Raw genomic sequence first — 7,177 nt, 5'->3', positions numbered from 1 at the left:
ATTTTCTGCTGGGTGGAAGGAGGTCTCAGAAGTTAGTATCACTTTCTTAAAGTCGCACAACTGCAACGGAAACTCAGCCTCTTAACACTAAGCCTCTAACTCAATTCAGTAAAACTCGCTGCCTTCACACGGGCTTCAAGGGAACAGTAGCACCGCAATCCTTTCGTTTCATTTTTAAGAGTAATAATTCATCCATTTAGACCCATTCCATGATTTCCCCTGTCTGTCTCTCTGGACAGAGTCTAGGGTGTTTTTCCTTCCCATTTCTAAGTAAATGGGATGCAGGTGTGAGCCTCGTGCTGAGCGGGTTTAGAAGGCGGTGCAGCCCAGAGGCTCTGGGTACCACACCTTTGGTTTTCCATTACCAGCAGGTGAACCCAGCTGGGATCAAACAGAGCTCTGGGGGAGAAGAACTGCATTCCAGGAATCAGCCTCAGCGTCCACGCAGGAGGCAACGGGCAGCTGAAGGAAACCTGAGTATCAGAGTGATGGAAAGGAGCCCCAGTCAGTGGGCAAGTTTTATGTATCGGGAAAGGGGGTTGGGGCTTGAGATAAGGACCAGTCAAGATGAGACAGCCAAAGCAGAGGACTCTTGTAAAAGCTGAGACATCATTGGCACCAGGCCTATTATTTTATTTTATTTTTTAATTATTAAAACATTTAATTCTTCAGTACTAATACACATGAATTCTATTATCAGGGGGAAGGGCAGGTTACATCCTCCATGGGGATTAGACTTTCAACAGTGTTAAAGAGTAAATATAATATAAATTATATTACATCAATTTTACTTACTGATCTAGGCATCTGAAGGAGGGGAAGATATACAGTATGGAGTAAGCACATTCATACCGGAATAAGGAATGCTGGCAAGAGACACAGCTTTGTAACAATTTTTAAAAAGTGTAAAGTATTTAGCAAAAGTTACAGAAAACAGACCCAACAAGCAAGTTTATTTTGTTAGAAAATTTCATTTTCATAGGGCTTGCTGATGTGCTTATGTCTAGGAAAAGGATACTTCTGGTCATCTTCTTCAGGGAAAGAAACAGATGCAAATTTGTGGTCCTTATACCCAAAATGGTTGGTGTCCTCTGGAATGTCTGTCCCTAGGTCCACACAGCTGGACTTATTATTTTAAAACAAATGGATTAAAAAATTGCATCTAAACCATGCAGGGAACACACCTGTAGGTCTTGGCTACTCAGGAGGCTGGGTTAGGATGATGACCTGAGCCCAGGAGTTCGAGACCAGCCTGGATCACAAAGGGGGATCTGATCTCATACAAACAAACAACAAATGAAAATATGCTGTAAAGCACAGGCAGAAAGTAAGTGAACTAAGAGAAAGGCAACTTTATGGGTTTTAATTGTTAAGTTTCATTTTCACAGAATTAGTAACTACATACCTCCAGAAGAATATATCGAAGGAAAAGATCAGAAATTTAGCAAAGATTTCTCTTAGAAAATGTTCACCACTCTGTTATTCCTTTTGATAAAATAGTAGAGGCAAATTACACTCACAATTTTTTTCAATTATGATTATTAAATACTTTCTTACTATTCCTCATAAATCACTGCTGACTGTTCACTTAGAATAAATTCTGATAAGTAACATTTTGGGGTGAAAAGTATGCATACTTTTAAGTAAGTAAAACTGCATGTACATATGTGTTTTTTATATTTAAAATATCCTCCCCAAAAGACTGTGCCAGTTCATATTCCTACTGGTAACATATGCAATTACTCCTTTCTCAAGAGGAGAGTATTTAAAAGCCAAATAAACAATAAATAGAGTTCAATCCAGAAAATAGACAAGTTTATAAAGCAAATCAGTTTTTTTCCTACCACATATTTGAATGAATAGGAAAAATGTTGAAGGAAGAAAGGCTAAATAGACAGCTTCTAAACAATCAAATTTTGAACAAATTCTTGATTGGAGAAAATAAACAGTATGGTAGAGGTTGTGCCTTAAGAAAGCTGGTGAGATGTAATGGCTCAAGAGATGATATATGACTCTGTGTGTGCTGTCACACAGCTCCTTTTCTCCATTTTACCCACTGGAAATAACAGGACTTGGACTGCATTCAACTCTGGGTATATGGGAATGATGTTTCCCACATGGCCGAAGGGAAATGGCTCAGACATGTGTATTCCCAATGCCAGCTGAGCAACATGGTCTTGGTGAATGCCTGTGTTTCAATCAAGGTCACCCCAGGGTGCTGGGTAAAGTTAGTTTGGAATTGCTTTGTCTAGGTTTAGTATGCATAAGTAGCTTTGGGTAGGAAAATTATGGTTTTCAGGGATGTTGGCCATTTTCTATGTGGGTTTCTTATGTCATCTTTTCAAATATTTCTTTGGATTGAAAGGTGGCAAAATTGCCCAGGCTGGGATTAAATTTGGGATGTTTTAGCTTCAGCCTCTGCCTTGCAGAGTTCTGGGATTACAGGTGTACACTACCACTCCTGGTTGGGATTTACATTAGGTATCACAGGTGACTCTGACACAGATGGTCTGTGGATCACAACTTTAGAAACAATTCCTGGACTCTCTAAGTATTGTATACAACACATAAGGGGGAGTGTTTAGTCATGTAGCAGGAAAAATCCAGGCTCAAAAGGAAAATGCTCCGCATCAAGGAGATTTTGGAAGGTAACTTTAATGTAATATTAACCAGCTAATGGGAATCAGTTCCAAATCATAAGCCTAAAGTCGGGTTTGGGTTCAGTTTAAATATGATTTGCAAGCAGAAAGTACAAAGCTGATAGAAGGTTATTACATGATTGGTTACATGAAATAGAAGAATTCTGTCATATATTGTCAGGCGGAATTGTACAAGAACATTCTGGGAGATTGGGGACTGAGAGGAGTACATAGAGTTGAAAGTGTCCTTGACTGGGCCAGTCTTCCCCAAAGATGACATCCTTGAAGCAAGTTGGAGTCAATGCATATTCTTTTAACTAAAGGAAACAGTCAGTTTGACTCATCACATTGTTAATGGATAACAGATGGGGCCAGACTGTCAGGGTTTTTAGTGAATTTAGCAAACTAGCTACATGACAAACAGCAGGAGCCTGTGGTCACAGGCCTCTAATTGATTGTTAGCTTTTACTATAATATGTCTACAAGTCTGCTATTCTATAAGTGTGCCTTTAAAGTCACTTCTCTGCCTTTGTGACAAGGATACCTAAGATGATCATCTTACAAAGAAGACAAGTTTACTTTGTCTCAGTTTTGGAGGTTTCAGTCCAAGGTCTGTTGGTCCTACTGCTTTTGGGTGGTGGCATGCAACATATTATGAGGGACCACGTGACAAAGGAGGCTGCTCACTTCATAGTGGCTGGGAAGTGAGAGGAAGAAAAGAGAAGAGGGGCCAAGGTCCCAGTATCCACGTCAAGGGCATGTACCGATGACACACCCATCTCCAATAGGACCTATTTATCAACAGCACCAGGAGCTAGGGCCAAGCCTTCACACGTGACCTTTGGGGGACATTTCAGGTCCAGACTAGCAGGGAGGCTTTAAGAAACAGCAAAAAGAAGATGTCATTTGGAAGACGTATTTTGATATCCTTGCATATAAATGCTGGTTCCATTATTTAGTTATATAATATAATCCCTTTGCTTCCAGTTCATTACCTGTAAAATGGAGATAAAAACACCCACCTTGATTGTTTTCTATGGCAGTTAAGTGGGAAAACGCAGACAATGGTCTGGAGCAGTATGTGTTCATGGCAAATATTCCTTTGTTATAACTTTGAAGATTTAAATATGTAGACAAAATAGTGTGAAATGCAGCTGATAATGATTTTGACAAACTATAGTTGACTAGAAAAAAACTTGATGGTAAAATAATGCAAGTATCAACTCTAAATACACCTCATGATCATTGCTTTTACATGAAAAGGCCAATGATTTCTTAATGTATTGGAGTTTTCTCCTTTTATTCCTTTTCTTTGATCTTTTTCATTTTTATTGTGAGACAAGTTCTTAGTAATTTGCTAAATTTTCCAGGTTGGGCTTGAATTTATAATCCTTCTGCCTCAGCCTCCCAGAGTGCTGAGATTACAAGTGTGCACCACCATAAGCAGCTGACTGTAGCGATCTTATATTTTCCTTTTTCCAAAGTTGATTTAAGGTCCGGAGAATTATCTAAGTTTAAAATAAAAAGAAAATCTGTCAGTTGTCACCTTACCTAAGAGTTTTCTTAAAGTTTAACATCTCAGTGACCTTTCTTCTAACTTGTGCAACTGTACCATAATAAGTTTGCAATAAACATTTTCAATAAAAAAGTTCATTTCCCTTGCTTGGGCTGGTGATTGATACTTGGAAGGCAGCAGAGATGCAGGATTTTGGGTAGGGGATTGGGTGTGGGATGATTTTGTCATCTTATCTGTTCTTTATAAGAGTATTAGTATTGGAGGAAGTTTGGGTTGTCGGGATAGGATTTTTCTCTGTAAATTTTAGTCTTTCCTAAAATTTGGTCCAATACTTGGTCCAATTTTTTATTTTGTTTTATTTCTTCTAGCCTGGGGTCACCAGCTGTAAGTACCTGTATAGAGCATAAGCTTGTGAGAGCTCCTCCAAATGGGCTTTTAATAGTCTAATGAACAAAGCAGCTACCAGTTTGGGAAATGCACACATTTTATAGGTGCATATTTCCAAAGCTCCTGTTTGTGACAGCTAAGAGGCACTTTTATGCATGTTCTTTACAGACCCAGTGTTGCATCCAGCTTAGATCTTGAAATTCTTGGGGTGAATGATGGTGGAAGATGAAGGAAAAAAGATGAGCCAGGAAGCAAAACTGAGGTCAAGTGGAACCCTCTCTCCAAATGGGAGAAAAAGGAATTCCTCAATGATTACAGTGCATTTATTTATACATTCTATTTATACATTTGGCAGGTTGATGTCACATGACACCCATCTGCCTAGCAACCTGTTCACTTGGCTTGCCTCGGGTGCCTGGTGTTCTCTGGGCTGGAGCAGCTTGTTCACGTGACTCATCTTGAGTGCTCTTTGTTCATGGGACTAACCTTGCTCCAGCCCCACATCTGTGACTGATCTTCAGCTTCAGCCACTCCCTAAAACACACTACAACAACAAGGATGCCCTTGAAAGCACAAAAAACACAGAAGTAATTTCTGGACCCATTTATGCTTCTCATGTGAAAGAGTAACAATTTTTGCAGTCAAAGAAACACTTTCCTTTAGAAAAGTTATTTGAACCATCCAAAAATTACAGTTTCACTAGTGGGACAATCAGATACATTGAATATACTTATTAGTAATATTTGTGATATATTTTTAATTAACATATGGGATCTTCATGAAGGCAAGTGGTTATAGCAGAATTCAGTTTACTTTTCCCATTTTCTATTGTTAATATTATCTACCTATTAGTTTTAAAGATTGCAAATATATACCAGGCAGTAGAGATCTTTAAACTTCTCAGCTAGTAGGACATCTGTAAATAATAGCAATCTCTGCAGAACACCATTTAATATTGATATATTAAATTTAATATGACAGAATATGTAATATGACACCAGGTTTTGTTGGGCACTCATATAGGCAATGAGTATAAGCATCAAATGTTTAAGAAAAGTGTGATGGGAAACATAGAATTAAATTTATTTTTTCTGAAAAACTGGGAAAATTGCTATTTTTCATATTCAATAGCACAGCACTGTGACTAAAATGGTGGAAAAAAAGATGTTCCATACAAGCATAGTTTGATAACTAGGCTCTCAAGTAGAGACACATGAAAATTCTAATGACATTTCTAGAGAGTGTAGATATTATTATTATTTTTTAAGTACTGGAGATTGAATCCAGGACCTTTACACTGAGCTATACACCAGGCCTTTTTACTTTTTATTTTGAGACAAGGTCTCACTAAGTTGCTAAACTGTCCAGGTTGGGCTTGAACTTGTAATCCTCCTGCCTCAGCCTCCTAGAGTGCTGGGATTAAAAGTGTGCACCACCACAGTCACCTGAGTGTAGATACCTTATATCTGCCTTTTACAAAGTTGAATTCAAGTTCCAAGAATTAGTTAAGTTTAAAATAAAAGGAAAAAGCAAATAAGGAAATTCTGAAAATTTTGTTACAAACAGTGTAAGTTTCATTTCAGCTGGTGGCATGAAACATCATAAGCAAAATTAAAAGAGGAAGAATGATGAACTGGAAAAAAATTATCAACATGTACAATTCAGTAAATGTAAAACTAATATGAGGTTTGGGACTCATGAGCAAAAGAAGATTGTAAACAATTTATAAAAGAAGAAATATATGCTGTATAGTTAAGAGGAATAGCAGAAATTTTTCAGGATTAATCAAAAATGCATATTAAGATAACCAATCTATCGGATTAGGGAAATGTATACTGCCATGCACTGCTACATATGTTGACACAATTTTCAGTGGAGAACATCTGTCAAAAACTTTTATATATTTAATACAAAAACTAGTTTCATTTCCAGATGTCTACTGTTACCTCTGTGTTTCCCCTATATAAAGAATTTTGTTGGCATTCATGGTACTGCTGTTGCCAGTCAGAAAATTGGAAACAGTCCCGTTTTATTGTCTAACCCTAAATGACAAGTGAAGTAAGTTATGGCACAGAACACAGTATCATACTACAGGATGCTTTGTTATTGTGTTATAGATGTTTCCTAATTGCTGTCAATTGGTATGCATAATATGAAGTACAAAATCAAGTTTCATAGATGTGCTATGATATGATTCTATTTTATTAAATTTTATATACAAAGAAAAAGAGCCAGAATTTCATATATCGTGTGTAATTCATTTTTTTTAAATAAAAGGAGGAAAATATTAACAGACAGACAACATTTTACAAAATAGCAAAGGAACAGTACAGACAGTACGGAGTTACAAACAAAGTGGTAGGGAATTAACAATGCTTATTGTATTACATATTGATATCTTCAAAGTGTTTTCTCATGAAAACAGATATAGACATGCAATGCTGATCAACCAAGGACTCCTTGACAGTTTCTTTCAGCAAAGAAATACAAGACAGTAGAACAGCCATGTTGACTATACTGCATATACATACATACACACTTTCTCCTTCTTTCCCTTCTCTTTTCCCACATCCCAGTTGCCCTTTACCTTTGAGTGCTTTCCTATCAATTCACGATGTCTATCATATCTCCTAGT

This window comes from Chinchilla lanigera, unplaced genomic scaffold (genome assembly GCF_000276665.1).
Source record: "Chinchilla lanigera isolate Chin_1 unplaced genomic scaffold, ChiLan1.0 scaffold00061, whole genome shotgun sequence".
In the NCBI taxonomy this organism is placed as follows: Eukaryota; Metazoa; Chordata; class Mammalia; order Rodentia; family Chinchillidae; genus Chinchilla; species Chinchilla lanigera.
Note: the sequence above shows the minus strand (reverse complement) of the source record.